Source organism: Pituophis catenifer, unplaced genomic scaffold (genome assembly GCF_029215685.1).
Source record: "Pituophis catenifer annectens isolate HBS135680 unplaced genomic scaffold, rPitCat1.0.hap2 SCAF_4, whole genome shotgun sequence".
NCBI lineage: Eukaryota > Metazoa > Chordata > Lepidosauria > Squamata > Colubridae > Pituophis > Pituophis catenifer.
Genome location: NW_027256884.1, coordinates 26,113,576 through 26,132,896, shown reverse-complemented (window position 1 = coordinate 26,132,896; position 19,321 = coordinate 26,113,576). Strand labels below are relative to the sequence as shown.

Sequence of the window (19,321 nt, the reverse complement as noted above, 5' to 3'; positions counted from 1 at the left end):
AGTGTCACGTTGCCATCACATGACATTTCCCCCCTTCGCCAGAGCTGGATGGGTGTGGCCTGCACATGACACTTCTGGCCCCTAGGCCACCAATTTGACACCCCTGATCTAGAGGTTTTATTCTGCTTTTCAGAATCTAACTACCTTACACAGTACATTTTGCATCAGCTGATTCAGGTTGAAGAGGTACATTATGATTACTGACCTAAATGGACAATAAAAAAGTAGCTACTTATTGTAGCATCGTTAAGTGATTAATGTATTTTGCACCTAGCCTCTGCTAATATTCATCCATGGTCAATAACAAGATAAGATATTTCATTTATTTATTTATTGGTTCAATTTATATGCCGCCCTTCTCCGGAGACTCTTGCAAACCTTGTACAATAGTCAACAGGGTGAACAACAGTGGACTTAGGACACAGCTCTGAGGAGAACTTGTGCTCAAGAAAATGGTGTTAGAAATATTAGTCCCAACTAGCACATATCAGGACTATCAGTGAGAAAATCAAGAATCTAGTTGCACAAAGGAGTATTAAATCCTAAAAGGCCCAGTTTGTCTACTAAATGCTGAGGAAAGATTGTATTAAATGCCAAATTAAAATCAACAAACAGCATCACACATGAGTATTTCTTTCCTCTAAGACCATCAAGCTCAGATGGAGAGCAGAGGAAAAAACGTATTTTGTGGAGCGATTTGTATGGTAAGCAGACTGAAGTGAGTCAAATGCTGAAGGGAAGTTGGATACAATAAAATCCTTTAACAGCCTTTCAATACATTTCATAATGATGGACGTAAGTGCAGCCAGAAAATAATCATTAAAACCCGTGATTGAAGACTTTTTTGGCATTGGCAAAATAATGGCGGTCTTAAAACATGATGGAATCACCGCCTGCTGCAATGAAAGATTGAAAATATCGGTAAACACAAGCTAACTCATCTGCATACTTCCTAAGAACTCACCCAGAGATATTATCTGGGCCTGCCACTTTCCAAATATTAACTTTCCACAATATCCTCCAGACAGAGGTAACATCAAAGCTTAGCACTTGCTTATCAGGATGGGGCACAGCTTTCCTTGCAGGAGTGCTATTTGATGTATCAAATTTTCAAAAAAATGTGTTCAGTTCAGTGGTGGATTTGAAATTTTTTTTACTACCGGTTCTGTGGGTGTGGCTTGGTGGGAGTGGCATGGCTTGGTGGGCGTGGCAGGGGAGGATACTGTAAAATCTCCATTCCCTCCACAATCCAGGGGAAGGTTACTGCAAAATCCCAATTTCCTCCCAATCAGTTGGGACTTGGGAGGCAGAGAATAGGTGGGGGCGGGGCCAGTCAGAATTTTTACTACCAGTTCTCCGAACTACTCAAAATTTCTGCTACCAGTTCTTCAGAACTGGTCAGAACCTGCTGAAACCCACCTCTGATTCAATTCATAAAAAAAGTCTGTGTCACCATTACAACACAATGGAACCACCTTATTGTCTGTAATGGCCGGGACCCTTGCCGCATACGCCTGGTGTTCGTAGGATCCTGAAAAAAGTTGTGAACTTTCTGACAATGGGTTTGTTTTGCTGTTTTTATGGCATTTTTCAAATTGGCTCTACCTGTTCTAAGCACCAGCATATCACCAGATTTTAAAAGCCACATTCCGTGCTTTCAACATCTTGCGAACCTCATGTGTCATCCATGGTTTTTCATTAGTCCACATAACAATGATTTTAAGAACACAGACATCCTCAGTGGGAATAGTTTAGAATAAGCAAGATCCAGTGTATTTCCACCTCTGGTTACAAAGTCCACGTATTGATGGAAATGGGGGATAGTTGCTTTCAAATCAACCTGATTAAAATCCCCCACTACAATAAAAGCATCCTCTGAGTAAATAGTTTGTAAGTCACAGATGATACAATAGAGAACATTGAGAGCCTCATATCTATTTACACAAGGAGGAATACACACAGCTGTGATATAGCTGTAATGCTGTAATATTAGCCCTATTATATCTATATTTTCAGGTAAGGAGAGGCTGGAGATGAAGATTAGTGGTTTAGCTTAGCCACCTAGTGAACATATAGCTAAGATAATGTAAAAGACAAAAATACAGCTTGGATATTATATATACCATTGCTTAATATCAGAGGTCCCCAACCAGTGGTGAAATCCAAATGTTTTTACTACCGGTTCTGTGGGCGTGGCTTGGTAGGTTTTGTGTGCTGTGGCTTGGTGGGCATGGCAGGCGAAGGATACTGCAAAATCTCCATTTCCTCCCTACTCCTGGGGGAAGGATATTGCAAAATCTCTATTCCCACCTCACTCTGGGGCCAGCCAGAGGTGGCATTTGCCAGTTCTCTGAACTATTCAAAATTTCCGCTACCAGTTCTCTGAACTATTCAAAATGTCCGCTACCAGTTCTCTGAACTATTCAAAATGTCCGCTACCAGTTCTCCAGAACCTGTCAGAACCTGCTGGATTTCACCCTTGTCCCCAACCCTCAAATTGTGGACCAGTATCGATCCATGGACCATTGGGAATTGGGCTGCACAATTGGCAGGCAACTATGCAAAGCTTCATTTGCATGTGTACAGGATCTAGTTTGTGTGTGAAACCATCCCTTTCACCCTGCTGCTGCTGTTGCTGGTCCATGAAGCTACAAATATTGGGGGCCACTGCTCTATACTGACCTTCACCATTGTGATGTACAGGACTGTTGCTGGCATAAAAGGCATCCTTGTGCAGAATTCACAGAAATTCTACAGAATTTCCTCCGAAAATGGCCTCTTGTGATTTTTTTTAAAAAAAACTTGCAAGTGAGGCCTCTCTTTAGAAGAAAAGCCTTTCAGTGGTCGGCATGAGCTTTTCCTTTCTCTTGTTTTCTCCCGAGACTTCAAGGCACTGAAAGTATCAGAGTTTGAGTGGGTAGGTGTACTTGGAGGAAGATTTGTGTTGTGTGGGAGAGCAGAAAACAGGACTTTGTAGTTGAGGGAGTGGAGCAGCTGTCAGCTCAACAGCCAACTGATGGTAAAGGAGCAGCAGTCTTGGACTTCATTAAACCAGACTAGTAAAGCTGAAAGGAGGAATAAAGACCACTGCTCTAGAAGCCATTGTAGGATATGACCAGGCTGAGCTTTTGAAGAAAATTATGCCTCTCTTTACTAAATTATGTGCCTTATGCTACATGAATATCCAGATATATCAGAAATAGGAACTGATTGCTCATTCCGTTAATAAAGATTGTGAGAATCAATATGATGAAACTGTAATATAAATATATTACTCTTTTATATTCCACACGATCATTTAATTAATCTGAATATGCAGATAATTTTTCTGTAAACTCTTTCAAACATCGTATAAGTCTTCTCTAGTAAGATCTTGTTCAGAATCATTGATCTACATTTCCCATGATTGACAACCAGCGCTGCTATTTGATGTTGGATAATTCAGTTTGAGAAACAGATCCAAACTGTAGAATTTGAGGGAGTACTTTTCTGGTAATGACTGACTCAGATATTCTTCACTTCGGGGTAATTTCCCCTTAATTTTGTAATAATTTGTATTTCAAATGATGATTTTTAAGTATTCTGATAAAAAAAAAGTATCTAACATTTACAAGATTGTAGAAATCATAGGAAATCCATTCCTATAGGATCTTTTTGATTTAGCTGAGAAAAGCATTGTTCAATCAGTTTATTGATCTTCACTGCAAAGACTTACTGAATACGAAAAACTGTTACCATAGCATTGTTGATTAAAATTTATTCTCTTGAGAAGAAGGTACAATGTGGTCTCAGAAGTCTCAAACTTTTCCCTTTCCAGCTGAGAAACTTTAGATGAGATAATAAAAACCAGTATTTGGACTGGATTAAGTAGCTAGCCTACCTCTGATCAGATCATTATGTTGTTCAGAAACTTCAGTGCATGTAATCTGATCATTTTACAAATCAAGCTTATGCTATGATTTATTTCATTTGTTGTTGTTGTTGTTAATCGCGACCCCATGGACAACATTCCTCCAGGCCTTCCTGTCCTCTACGATCCCCAAGAGTCCATTTAAGCTTACGCCTACTGTAACTTCATCCAGCCACCTCATTCTCTGTCGTCCCTTTCTTCTTTTGCCCTCAATTGTTCCCAGCATTAGTCTCTTCTCCAGTGAGTCCTTCCTTCTCATTAGGTGGCCAAAGTATTTCAGTTTCATCTTCAGGAACTGGCTTTCTAAAGAGCAGTCAGGGTTGACCTCCTCTAGGACTTTATTTCACTACCATGATTTATATAAGTCAACTTTGAGAAAGTTTAAATTCCGTTTCTGAAATTCATGAATAATAGACTTGACAGCTGTAAACATTTTACAGCACATTCTGACAAAGAGTCATTTATTTTATGAACAGTGATGAAGTATAGCAATTTAAAAAAAATTAATACTTCAAAACTTTTCACAATATGCAATCAGCATTTTGTACATGCTCATCTAAGAGAGCTGAGTTAGACATAGCAAACAGAAATGACTTGTCTCAGCATTCTTTGGATTAGAAATAACCCACAAAGAAAAACTGTATCAAATGCAGTGAGTATAGCTTGAACCAGAAGTCTCCGAATAAAGCATCAGATAAAAAATTATGATTATTCTTCCAGATCTTTTTCTTAAACCCTCTGTCAACCCTGAAGTGAGCCTTGCTGAAGCCATCTTGGAGCCTCCTGGGTCTAAGATATAAAAACTTTTATATCTAAGATATAAAAACTTCCCTGAATAAGCCTATACTTTTCAAATCACTTGTTTGGATTTGGAGATTTACTCTTTTACTTTTAAATCCACAAACGCAAATAAGAACCAAAACAATGGCAATTTCTCTTAATAATCTGCCCATCCTCTTTTTATACCACTCTTTTATGTGGACATATACCATAGGGGGGAGTATAAAAATTTAGGGGAGAACAACTGCATAAACAGGGAGAGGAAGGGAGAGGAAGAGAAAGAGGACACACACACACACACACACACACACACACACACACACACACTTTAAGATTCTTCACTTTCTGAATAATTTGAAGCTAAAGAACAAGCTTTCAGTTTATAATCTGGTAATCTTCATTCCACAATGAAAGTATTTCAGGTGTAATATTAAAATATTAATGGAAATAATTATAAAATAAATTGTACAAAGAACAATGAAAATGAAGCCTAGAGATTTTTTTTTAATTGCATACTGTGATTGAGATTCTATTATCTAGTGGATGAAATTAATGCCAAATGGCCAAAATACCAAGAGAAGTAGCAGAATTCTCTTTTGAATGTTACTACAAAGCAGCTGTACTAATCTATTCATATTAGTTTCACCTGATTGCCTCTTTTAATGTAGGTTACCAATTGCTCTGAAATGAACAGACCAAATGCTTAATACTCTGAAAGTCTGTCTGATATTTTTAACTTTTCAAGCCCCCTACATTTCTAATTCCTATTTGCCAGAAAACATGAAAGGAGACTCTTTGACTTACTTTAACAAACAAAGAAAAACCAATTTATTTTGCATCAACACTGGCCACCTTCTTGAACAATTAGATTAAACCAGTCCCCTGTTTTAGGAGACTATGTATATATAGAGAGAGGGAGGGAGGGAGTGGGAGACCTCTAAAATGGAATCTAGTAGAAGTTAGAATTCCACTCTGAATAGTGTTTTGATGTTTTTCTGGGTGGATTTAATCCCTTTCTAAATTTAGTTATTATCTGCTAATGTTATTTTTCAATATATTACACCTTTTTATATTTTACTTCTTCTAATAGGACTATAGCCTTCTCAGATTTCTGCTGGATTGGAAGACATATAAGTTCCCTGTATAATAAATAAATATACTGTATTATTTTTTAAAAAAATGAATTGCAACTACAAATATGGCCAACCCTTCTGCCTCCACACGCATGAATTCCAGCCTTACTGCTACAGAGAGCGTTTCTGCCCTCAACTTAAAGATGTTCTCCTGTCAGACTCTGTAGGAAGGGACTAAATTTCATTATGGCTCCTCCACGGCAGGGTCTGATCCATCCACACCACAGTTTACAACAGAAGATTGCAGAGATCAAATGGAGTGGAATGGTTAGCAGGCAGCATCCAGGCAGACATGTAGAAGCTGGGCTCTCCTGAATAATCTATTTAAAAGCCAAAAAAACAAAAAACAACAACAACAACAAAAAACCCTAAACATGCACAGAATTGCACCCACAGGAAAAAATAAAGTGAACAGGGGAAAAGACTGGACTTGGAGAGAAGAGAAAACTTGGAAATCAAACATTTAGTTGGATAAATTATTCTGGTGAGTTCTGCTGAGTAGCATAGGATGTCTGCAGGTTCCTTTGTTAGGCTGATGGGTTATGCTGAAGAGAAGGGACAAAGCACACCATAGCATTACAGCATTGAGATAATTTTCTCTATATAGGCTGTACTGTTTTTCTTTAAAATTGACTGTATAGTTTTTTTTACCATTAACAGTGCATATTTACACAGACATAATTGCAAAATGAATTAGGTACAGATCTGTATGCAGGAGTGTTCTTCCTTCCCCTCTCTCTAATGAATTGGGGCAGATCTGTTTGCAAGGGTTTTTTTTTCTTCTTTTTCTCTCTCTGCATATTTATAAGGATTTATAAGGATTACAGTCTTTATTAACTAAATAATTATGAATGAACTGAATATGAATTTTATATATGTTGAACCGATCCTGAGAAAACTGAGTCATCATTTATTCACAACTGTTTACAACTATCACTGGGAGGATTATCAACTTTTATGACCTGGATGGTAAACTTTTATTGCCTGGATGGTACACCTTTATTATATTGCGCTGCAACTATCTCTCTACTTTCTTTTGTGGATTACAAATTGTCAGAGACTGCAATATTTTTATAGTTATGAACCTCTTCACTGTTATGAAGACTACTATCTCTGTATAATCTCAAATATATATATATATATTTGTTTTCTGAGGTTTTCGCGGGTATTTGTATGTAAGCCTTTGGTTATTCGGGTTTTTTCCCGCGTAAAATTGGAAGTGTCTTGGCGACGTTTCGACAAAGTCTCATTTGTCATCTTCAGGCTGGTGTTTTTGGCTTCGTGCTTCTAGGAGCAATGTGAGATCGCAGCTGTTTCTTCCTTTTAACTGCTAGTGGGGGTGTGAACTGATTGGGTGGGAGCTTGGCTGTATTCTGATTGGGTGGAGGTGTGTTCTGATTGGTTGGGGGTTTGGCTGTGCTCTGATTGGATGGAGGGTTGGCTGTGCTCTGATTGGATGGGGTATGTTCTGTTTAGGTGGGGGTTTGGTTGTGCAACAGCAATGCAGCAACAGCAAACAGCAAACAGCAACAACAGCAATGCAGCTCACCAGCTCAAATCCCCCTGCAACTCAGACTAACACGAGCACAACCAAGCCCCCAAGTGAACAAGTTTGCTAGTAGACAACATGGGTTTGTAAAAAACAGATTATGCCAAACAAATCTTATTTCATTCTTCTACAAAGTGACCAAATTAGTAGATTAGGGAAGTGCTTTGGACATAGTATACTTAGATTTCAGTAAAGAATTTGATAAAGTAGACCACAATCTACTTCTTGGCCAACTAGTAAAATGTAGACTAGACACCGCCACCATTAGGTGGGTTTATAACTGGCTGACAAATTGTACTCAATGTGTAGTTCTCAATGGAATTACATCCAAATGGAGGGAAGTAAGCAGCGTGGTACCCCAAGGTTGATTTTAGACCCAGTAATCTTCAATATCTTCATAAACAATCTAGACGAGGAAACTGAAGAGGAACTCAGCAGATATGCAGATGACACTAAGCTGTAAGAAAAAACCAACATCCCAAAAGACAAGCTCAAGACCCAAAGAGATCTTGAGAGACTTGAATACTGGGCCCTATTTAATAAAATGAAATTCAATGTAGATAAAAGTAAGTTTAAAAGTAAGGTTTTACGCTTAGATAAGAAAAACCATATTGAATCCCTAGTGCCGCGTTACAGGGTGAGCTCCTGTTACTTGTCCCAGTTTCTGCCAACCCAGCAGTTCAAAAGCATGTAAAAAATGCAAGTAGAAAAATAGGGGCCACCTTTGGTGGGAAGGTAACAGCATTCTGTGCAACTATGGCATTTAGTCATGCCGGCCACATAACCATGAAGACATCTTCGGACAGTGCTGGCTCTTTGGCTTTGAACGGAGATGAGCACCGCCCCCTAGAGTCAGAAACAACTAGCACATATGTGTGAGGGGAACCTTTACCTTTATATTCCACACAATCAGAATCATAAGGAAAAAAACCCACATTTAATGAATCTGAATATGCAGATAAATTTTCTGTAAACTCTTTCAAACACCGTATAAGTCTTCTCTAATAAGATATTCTTCAGAATCATTGATCTATATTTCCCATGATTCACAACCAGCACAGCCATTTGATGTTGGATTTTTGATGTTGGATCCAGTTGTACGACTAGCACATATGTGCAAGGGGAACATTTACCTTTAAGAAAAACCAACTGTATAGGTATAGACTAGGTAAAACTTGGTTTCATGCCAGTAACTGCTGGAGGGATCTTGAAGTTGTAATGGACAATCACTTAACTATGAGCCAACAGTGTGTGGCAGCAGGCAAAAAAAGCCAATGCAATCCTAGGCAGCATTAATAGAGGGATAGACTTCAGATCATATGAAGTTCTAGTACCATTTTACAAAGTCCACACTTGGAATAGTGCATCCACTTCTGGTCAACACAATATGAAAAAGATGTTGAGACTGTGGAAAAAATGCAGAGAAGAGCAGCAAAAATGATGAGGAGGCTGGAGGCTAAAAGATATGAAGAACGGTTGCAGCAATTGGGTATGTCTAGTCTAATGAAAAGAAGGACTAGGGGTGACATGGTAGCACTGTTCCAATATTTGAGCGGCTCCTACAAAGACGAGGGGGTCAAACTATTTTCCAAAGCATCGAAAGGCAAGGTAAGAAACAATGGATGGAAGCTAAGCAAAGAGAGAAGCAACCTAGAACTAAGACGAAATAGAAGTTTTCAATCTTAACAGCTCTGAGCGATCAATGTTTTGCGTACATCCGTTGAGAATTTATCACTTTCCTTTATGATATGCAATAGTGATTATAATTCTACTTAGTGAGTATAAAAGTGAATATAATTCAGTAACAAAGTGGTCAATGCCTGGAATGCACTACCTGACTCTGTAGTTTCTTCCCCAAACCCCCAAAACTTTAACCTTAAACTGTCTACTGTTGACCTCACCCCATTCCTAAGAGGTCAGTAAGGGGCATGCATAACCAGCGTGCCTACCGTCCCTGTCCTAATATTCCTTTTTACTTACTCTTTTCATGTATTCAAATTATGTTTATACTTTTACCTGTTATCTTATATATGTTTGACAAATAAACTTATGATTATGATAATAGTGAGTACATTCTACTTAGATTAAGGTAATTCTTTTAATATTCAGTCCTTGGTATGCAATCTTATTATGATAAGAATTCATCTCTCCCCTTGGTCTGAGAAGAGCTGAAGATAAAAGAATGAGCCTGGAAAGGAGATAGATGGAAAGCCATAATAGGAAGAAGTTTCAGCAGGAAAAGAAGCAAAACCGATTAAAGTGAGTGATCCTTTTTATAACTGCTCTTGTTTTGCAATTATGAGGATTGGCAGGAAACAAGTCAGGGATGTGCCAGGATACAGGACTGATAGACCCCCCAACCCCCACCCTCCATAAAACACACAGAAATGAATAGGACGTAAGTAATGAATATGGAATCTAACCGAAAGGAGTAAATTAATGCCAGTTTGCCTCTGGGATCCCACCATCCAAACTAATTTCTGCTACAGTGTTTGAAAGCAACCTAATACAGAATAGCATTTGTATTAGTGCTTCCAATTTCAGAGACTATAGTTACACCAGCAGCAGCAAGGAAATAATGATCGGTCCTGTTATAACTTCAACTCATAGCAAATTAAGATTAAGATTGCTTGAACAGGAAAGGAACCCAAAGGCACTTCAACACAGCCCTTTTTCTGCCCTTCACCTCCTGCAAAGCATTTTTAAGTTGGTTGCAAAATGTGTTCACCCCTGAAAAGAGGCTGGGGACAGCATAAGCTTATCACAGTGGTTTCTTCCAGATGACTAAACAGGGCATGTAAAAATCATAATTCACTTAATATCCACATTCCAAGCTAAGGAAGGTCCAGGAATAACAAAATATTACCATCCGTTCCTACAGAGAAAAATATTTTTTTCCCCTTCTGATTAAGCTGTGCACAACTTCATCAGCAAGACTGATCTTAATCCCTCAAGTCAACTTCCAGTACAGGCATTTTCAACTGGGGCTCCTTGAAAGATCTCTGGGGAGTCTGAAAATGTAGGGATTGAAAGTTGCCCATGAAATCTATTACAGAACTCCAAATTCAGATGGGGGAGGGGAATCAGATTAAGAGGAGTTTCAAGCCTCATGAAGGTGTGGGTTGCATGACAGATGGAGTTGATCATAAGGAAAGATTGTTGTACATTATGAGCCAAGCCATCACTGGACCATTCTGGAGAGGATGATACAGTTCCAACAATACATGAAGGTAGAATTCTGATTTAGAATAACAAAACATGACCAAATAAGATCATTTGGTGCCTTCCCTGCATTGTGTATCAGTTTTTGATTTATGAGGAATGTACCCAGTTTTTCTGGAGTTATCAACCCTCTGAATTTGACAAATAAATAAATAATATGCTGGCCAAATGTAGGTTGCATGCTACGACTACCCTCAACTAATATGGGAACATAATTTCATTTCATTTCATTTTATTTTATTTCTATACCGCCCTTCTGCGGGACTCAGGGCGGTGTACAGCCAAGATAAAACATAGCATATAAAATTTAAAAAACACTTTAAAAAACAATTAAATAATTTTGGCCCAAGTTTAAAACAACCCAATTAAAACCGAATTCAATTAAAAACTGAGAGGATGGGATCAAGCTAGATGGAATAAGTGTGTTTTCAGGGCCTGACGAAAAGTCCGGAGGTCTGATATCGTGCGTATGTCAGGGGGCAGGTCATTCCAGAGGGTAGGTGCTGCCACAGAGAAGGCTCTCCCCCTGGGGGTCGCCAGCCGGCACTGTCTGGCCGACGGCACCCTGAGGAGACCCTCTCTGTGCGAGCGAACCGGTCGGTGGGAGGCTATTGGCGGCAGAAGGCGGTCTCGCAAATACCCTGGCCCTAAGCCATGGAGTGCTTTAAAGGTGGTCACCAACACCTTGAAGCGCACCTGGAAGACCACAGGAAGCCAGTGCAGCTTGTGCAGGAGAGGTGTTATATGTGAACACCCCGTCGCTCCCATAATCCCCCGCACGGCCGCATTCTGGACCAACTGCAGCCTCCGGGTGCACCCCAAGGGGAGCCCCATGTAGAGAGCATTGCAGTAGTCCAGGCAGGAAGTGACGAGTGCTTGACTGACCGTGCGTAGGGAGTCCCGATCCAGAAAGGGACGCAACTGGCATATCAGGCAAACCTGATAAAAAGCCCCCCTGGCCACGGCCATCATATGCTCTTCTAAAGACAGCCGTGCATCCAGGAGGACGCCTAAATTGCGAGCCCTCTCCGTGGGAGCCAGTGATTCGCCCCCAATAGCCAGCGATGGCGCCAGCTGGCTATATTGGGACGCCGGAAGCCACAGCCACTCGGTCTTGGAAGGGTTGAGTCGGAGCTTGTTTCTCCCCATCCAGGCCTGCATGGCCTTCAGGCACTGGGACATCACTTCAAGGGCATCGTTGGGGTGGCCTGGGGTGGAGATGTACAGCTGAGTGTCGTCAGAGTACTGATGGAACTCCACCCCAAAGCCACGGATGATCTCACCCAGCGGCTTTAGATAAATGTTGAACAGAAGGGGCGAGAGGACCGACCCTTGTGGCACCCCACAAACAAGGCGCCTCGGGGTTGACCGCTGCCCCCCATCAACACGGATTGCGACCGGTCAGAGAGGTAGGAGGAGAACCACCGCAGAACGGTGTCCCCCACCCCCAGCCCCTTCAACCGGTAACATAATACCATTTTTTTCTGGAAAGTTGAGACTGGAAATGGCAGGGGTCCTGGATTTGAAAACTTCCAGCAACAACTGTTCCGTAGTGACAATAATCTGGTATGTTGGGGACAGATGCCATTGAGAAAGAAAAGCAGAACTTCATATTTAACCACTAGCTGAAGCATGATGTGCAAACTGGCCCAAATGTAACAAGGTAACCCACAGAATGTAATAGACGTCAACTAAAAAAATAAGATATTCAGACCATATCAGAGTTGTATTATTTATCCTGGTATAAATAAGTGTAAATCAGAGTCCTAAACTGTCAAGATTCTTCAAGTCAAAATCATCCTCCATTCCCTGATGAATGAATTGGAATTTAAATAAACCATCATAAAGATGGCTGTATTTATTTATTTATTTATCATATATTATATATTTGTGCAAAACCTAAATCTTACAAAACCAATAAGCAACAGGCAAAGGATGATTTATCATATATTATATATTTGTGCAAAACCTAAATCTTACAAAACCAATAAGCAACAGGCAAAGGATGATTGTATCTCCTCTCAACTATACACTTAACTGTGTCACATCCAAAATAACTATAGCTTGTAAATCCAAGCCATGTGGTCAAGAATTTATAGCTTAATCTTTTCTATTCTTTAGATGAGTTTATTTTGTATGATTTTTCTATCCTGGTGTTTTAGAACAAGTCTGAATAAAGAGGCTTGCTATTCAGACATTTATGGCATGGCACAATAGCAACACTGCATTAAGATATATATTTTAGAAGTAACAATAAAATCCATAAAACCTTGACAGAATTAAAGTATCAGGCAATACCAGTTCTTACAAGAAGTATGGATTATGATAACCTCCTCTTGTTTATAGTAATGGACAAGCAAGGCAGTCTTCTAAAGCCTAGCTGGGTACATAGTGGTATAAACAGTTTCTTAATTACTTAATTAATTACTTAATTGATTAATTACTTAATTGATTAATTAATTAATTACCAAAACAAAGTTACTAACTGACTCTGAAAAGGAATTGTTAACTAATATGTTTTCAAGAGAAAAAAAAAAGGCCATTAGCTCCCAAATGGGTTCTAGCAATAAAATCCTGAAAAAATGAAGTTTTCAAATTACGAATGAAGATGAATATATGTGTCCCATGATAATGTTGCGGGATCCAATCTGAGTCAGTCATCGAGACCAGAGGTTTAGTCTTCCGAGCTTTCAGACTCGTGTTGGAGCCCATTCTCAGGGAACTTCTCTGTATGTTTTGGGCTGTTCTGTGCATGGTACTTATATGGTGGCTGTTGTATGTAGCTTTTTAGATGTAGATTGGGGTATTTCCAAATTACCTTTAAAGGCAGACCTACATGGAAATTCTATCAGTAGTCTGAGTGTAGCAATGTATGTGAACTTAATCCCTAACTTCAAAGGATAGTTAGGACTGCAGAAAAAAACAATTGTAACCAGCCTGCCTTCCATTGGGAACTTGTATACTGCATGAGCCAAAAAAAAAAGGGCTGGGAAAATATCTACACATCCTGAACATAAACTGTTTCAACTTCTCCCCTCGTTGCATGCCAAAACAACTAGACACAAAGAGTTTTCCCCCATGCTATCACTCTGCTAAATCTCTAATTCCCACTGCACTGTTAGATATTTACCCATGTAGTAGGGCTGTATGATATTACCCTTCTCATCTTTCACACCTTCTCATCTGTCTCATCTTTTCTACTACCTTCTCCTATTGGTATCTTATGATTTATCACTTGTTGTTTGTATCTCATGATTTATGATTGTATCTTATGATTTATGATCTATGACTTATCATTTTGTTGTTTGTATGTACACTGAGAGCTTATGCACCGGAGACAAATTCCTTGTGTGTCCAAACACACTTGGCCAATAAAGAATATTCCAATTTCAATCCCAATAGTCCAGTTCAGATTTCTGCAGATAGGGCTGCAGTTAGTTAATTCATCTAACTCTGTAAAATGCATTCCAGGAACAACGGACATACCTTCTGCTCCATAGAAAGCTCAAGAGTGTTCCTGAACCTTGAAACTCCATTAAATCTCTGCAGACGACAAGGGATTAGGGACGTCTTTTGTCCCTGATAGGCAACCACTCCATTTTTCAACAGCAAGGAAAAGAGCAATCAAAATGAGTGAATTTTTTTTTTAAAAAAAGAAGCTACTTATAACTTGTGAAAATGGAAAAAGTAAATTTCCTTTAATTAGGACTACATACCTGAAGCAACAATCTTCCAAGATTGCTCTTTGTCATAAATAGGAAATTGCAAAGTTATCACCTTGCCAGGCAAATATTTCATGATTAAAAAACCCACAACCATTAGAAATTTTATCACTTAGACATGGCATACAAGGTCTCTGAAGAAGACTACCAGGCATATAATGTTCAGTCTTTATATTTTCTCCAAGATTTCCAATACTGGACTCAGTATGTTTAAGTTTTCCTTATACTCCAAGGATCACTCACAAAATTTGAAGAAAAAAAATCCTAAGGTAAAAAATATATGTGTTCCTTGTGTTTTTTCTAGTGACAAATTAAAAAGAAGGGATGCATGCGGGGGGGGGGGAGAGATAAACTTACAAAAAACAGATTCACTTCCATATTTTACAATTCTGTAGTATAAACTTATAGAGCAAAAATATAATACTGTTCTTTGATCACTGCAATAATGGAATCCCTAGAGAAGGAATTAATTTTTAATAATATCAAAGTTAAAAGACTAGCAAATTCACTTCCACTTAGTTTTACACTTCTGTATATCAAAATGTGGTTTTCAAACAGTAAAAATACTGTTTTGTTGAAAAAGATCTTCTGAATTCTGGTTATTTTCATAGGCATAGTTATATATAATTAAATCATAATTCTGAAAAATATAATCACACAATCATTCTTTCTCATTCGCTAATCATTTCAAATCTATTCAGACAACTGAAAATGTTATTATTGTTGCACATAAAACAACATAATTAAGATGTTCAGTTAATAAGTTGGAATACAATGAACATAACAATGTCTCTCTGAGTAGATAACTTTATAATGTATACAGTAATCAAAACAGCTGGCTCACAGTATTTGACTAAGAAGGTATTTATAATGGACCAAAGGCTAGGCCTGGCTAGATATAAGGCTAGGCTATACAGTATATACTGAAATGTCAGAGCATGTCAGTTCTTACTTTCTTTAGGATGCTGCCTTTATAGAAAGTAGAGGGATGCAGTGCTACAGATTGGAAGGCAAAATATACTTTGGAGTGTGCAAGAGTGCTCACATACTGTAGCTCAGTGATGGGAATTCAAAACTTTTTACTACCGGTTCTGTGGGTGTGGCTTGGTGGGCATGGCATGACTTGGTGGGCGTGGCTTGGTGGGCATGGCAGGGGAAGGATACTGTAAAATCTCCATTCCCACCCCACTGCAGGGGAAGGTTATTGCAAAATCCACATTTCCTCCTGATCAGCTGGGACTCAAGAGGCAGAGAATAGATGTGGGCGGGGTCAGTCAGAGGTATTGGTAGTTCTTCGAACTACTCAAAATTTCCGCTACCGGTTCTCCAGAACTGGTCAGAACCTGCTGAATACCATCTCTGCTGTAGCTCCTATCCTTAAAGCAGGTGAATCTTTTTCCAGTACTGACTGGCTGTCCTCTACCAGACTTTCCCAAGTCTGTATCATGCACGTAGTTAAGGCATCTTTGTGTCTTGCAATCCCAAAAGCTGTGCCGAACTAGAAAGCACAGGACCTCTAAAAGGAGAATCCAACTTTAAAAAAAGTAACAAATAATATACAATGGTTAAATTAGAAAACTTTGTTGTTGTTGTTTTTTTAAATAAAAATTTAAAATTAGAACATCTTATACAAAATGAGGTTTTGGAAGAAAAAATCTTAACTTATCTTTTCTCCTTTATGCACATGTCTACATTCTTTTGCCTCTTTATGCACATGTCTACATTCTTTTCAAGATAATCATATTCCACTGCTGGAATGGCCCAAACCTTAACCCGACTGAAAATCTATGGAGCCGACTAAAGAAACTTTATGCACATGTCTACATTCTTTTGCCTCTTATTCAGGTCCTCCAAAAGTTAGAAGCGTTATTGTTCTTTGAAGGAGTGGACAGGGAAGGTGGCAACATTCAGGAGAAGTTTTTAATTTCTTTGTCTGCTATATACAATGAACCAGATTTTTCTGCCTCCTAGGGTTAGGGTTTCTTCGATATTTTTGATGCTGTTGGGACCACTCTGCCAGAGATAATGGTTGGTAAAAAGTACAGATGGGGGTTCTTTGCTGGGAAAGTGTCAAAATGTGAGTTTTTTTAAAAAAATGTTTTCTCTCCCTTGTGCAAATCCATACGCTTTTCTTTCTCTTGCTCAGATGTCCTGGGAGACATCAGGATCAGTACAGTGTGAAAGAACAGCTGAGAAGTTGTCAAGATGAGGCCTGAGAAGAAGAGCATATATTTCTCTCTCATCTCTATGCAAGTGAGCATTATTCTGTCTCCTGGAAAAGCACCTTTGGAACAACTATGACCTGAATGACTGAAAATTTCCATAGACATCTCTTGCAGAGGTCGTTTGGAAAACAGTGGGGTCACCGTCTAGATCAGGGGTATCCAACCTTGGCAACTTTAAGACTTGTGGACTTCAACTCCCAGAATTCCTCAGCCAGCAAAGCCCACATTTCCATGGTATGGAACGGACACCCTTTAAATGGTATTTAAAGGGTGTCTGTGATGAAGAAAAGGTTGAGAAAGTCCACAAGTCTTAAAGTTGCCAAGGTTGAAGTCCGCTGGTCTAGATGGCAAGAATGGAATGTAGGAGGAGAAAACTAGGAACTCCACCGCTTCCAGAGAAATGGCTGAGAGAAGCTGAGAGGAGGGCTGTGAAAAGTCTTGAAGGGAAGCTTTGATCAGATGATCCCAATTAAAGCTTATTTGGAAACTGAAAGAAGGACCTGCTTTGAAACAGTAAATTCATTCAGATGGCTTTTCCGCTGTTTTGGCTGGAATTTTTGCAGACAACATATGTGCTGCACTTTCACTTCCATATATGTTGCATGTGGGGGCTCTGATATAAGTACAGTAGTGGCCAAAATTGTGGAAACCTTTTGGGAAAAGTGTATTTTTGAGGTTTGAGGGCTAATAACACTACTTTTTTTTTTTTTTGAGTTTCAAGATAATCATATTCCACTGCTGGAATGGCCCAAACCTTAACCCGACTGAAAATCTATGGAGCCGACTAAAGAAACTTGTTAGTCAGAAGCGACCCAGCAATAAAACCCAGTTAATGGAAGCAATCATTCAATCTTGGTTTCACATTATAACAGCTGTAGAACTAAAAAACTTGGCTCACTCCATGGGAAGACATTGTAAGGCCGTATTTCATGCTAAAGATTACCCACCTAAGAATTAACTGACATGATAATTTTTGTATATCTTGTTTTTTCTAGGTGTTTCACTTTTCTTCTTTATACTGTAACTGCTATTCTAATAGCAAATCCTTCATAACAGTTATTGCATTATATTCTTGATTAAATTATCATTCCATTGATATATGATTTTATGGTACTACTCTAACAAAAATGGTGTTATTAGCTAGTTTTAGAAAATACACTTTTCCCAAAAGGTTTCCACAATTTTGGCCTCCACTGTAGCTAGCCAAAGGCCAGCTTTTTTGACATGGGCAGCCACAAGCTTTCACTTTGCCTGTCCTATATAGTAATTGAGAGCTATATTTCTAGGTTAGCCTATCAACGCAACTGGGAACTCTGTTCCCAGTTGATCAGTTCTTTCTATGAGAGGCGAAGGCCTAATGTTTACTGCTTTTAAGAGGTGTAATGGCATGGATACAAATTTTGTTTATTCTTTCTTATTCAAACTTTTTTTTTAACTGCAGCCTACCTGCCCTAGCTCTATGGCAGTGGTTCTCAACCTTTTCTTCATCACGGACACCCTTTAATTATCTTTTGTAGCCATGGAAATGGCCACGGACTCTCAAGACTTAAATCATAACATTTCTTCAAGCCTTCGCGGTCCCCCTGTGATGACTTTGCAGCCCCACCAGGGGTCCGTGGACCACAGGTTGAAAATCACTACTCTATGGCATTGTAGTTCACTATACTAATCTGCTTAAGTTGCCTCCACCAGTTCACTAAGAATATTGCCAATAAGCCACAACTCCAGCACAACTGAAGTCTTGCTGCCACATTTGTCAACTGATTGTATTAATCCTCCTGACATCCTCAAAGTCCTAAGCCATCAGGGGCAACAAACTATACACCCACACGGAAACAAACAATGGTTCTACTTCCAAATCTAGGCCAGAAAAGCAGTGGTGGGTTGCTCCTGGTTTGGTCCGGTTCTTGCGAACCAGTAGTAATGGTGGCAGGAGGCTCCGCCCACCCGCCCGGACGTAATCATGGACGATCTGGGCATGCACAGAAGCGTGTGTGCTCCTGTTGCGAACCGCTAGTAAAGGTAAGCGGAACCCATCCCTGCAGAAAAAGCCACATTTTGCCAGTAAGTCAAACTGAGAGCTCTTACCTGCCACCCACAAATAGGTTTGCTAAGCAGCTATGCCAACCCCCAGTATACAAGAAAAGTCAGAGATCAGTAATCAGAAATAACAACGTACAACACTTTAGTACAACAAAGACAAATCAATTAACATTCTTCACAGTAATTCAGGAAAACAAGTGGAAAACTAAAGAATTTTTTTTTTTGAAAGATTGTATTTTTAAACTGGAATCAGATATATTCATTGGTCCGGCCAACATTTGGATTAGATAATTTGGATACTGAATGATATAGTCATTTCTTCATCTTTGCTATCTCTGCCTTCAGAACGCTACAGGGAGAACATCTTAAAATTATTGTGGAATATAGTTGAAGCCTGACAAAATTAATTTCTTCTAGACAATTTACAGTCCCTGAGATTTTCATTCTACTCTAGCAAAATAAGGAGTTCCTTTAGGAGCTTTGAATTTTCCTCATTATAACTTATAGACACATTTTTTTTAATTGAAGCTCAAAGCTCAAACAGCTGAAATGAATAGATTTGCCCTCAAATCTCAAATCAAAATCTCACAGCAAATCATACCATCTTTAAATATTGAATCTCAATCAGATCATAACAATTCTGATTTACACAGGTCATACATAATATTGGTCACTATCTCTGTAATCTGATCTGACTTCATCGGGGACAGTACTTGTATTTTCTACTCACATATGCT

The 19,321-nt window shown here is 39.1% G+C and overlaps 1 protein-coding gene across 3 annotated transcripts in view; it reads right to left on the bottom strand.

The window, feature by feature from the left end:
• The window catches only part of NALCN (sodium leak channel, non-selective), a 213,356-nt gene that overhangs the window by 145,157 nt on the left and 48,878 nt on the right, over nucleotides 1-19,321 (bottom strand). The gene's annotated exons all lie outside the window — the stretch shown is intronic.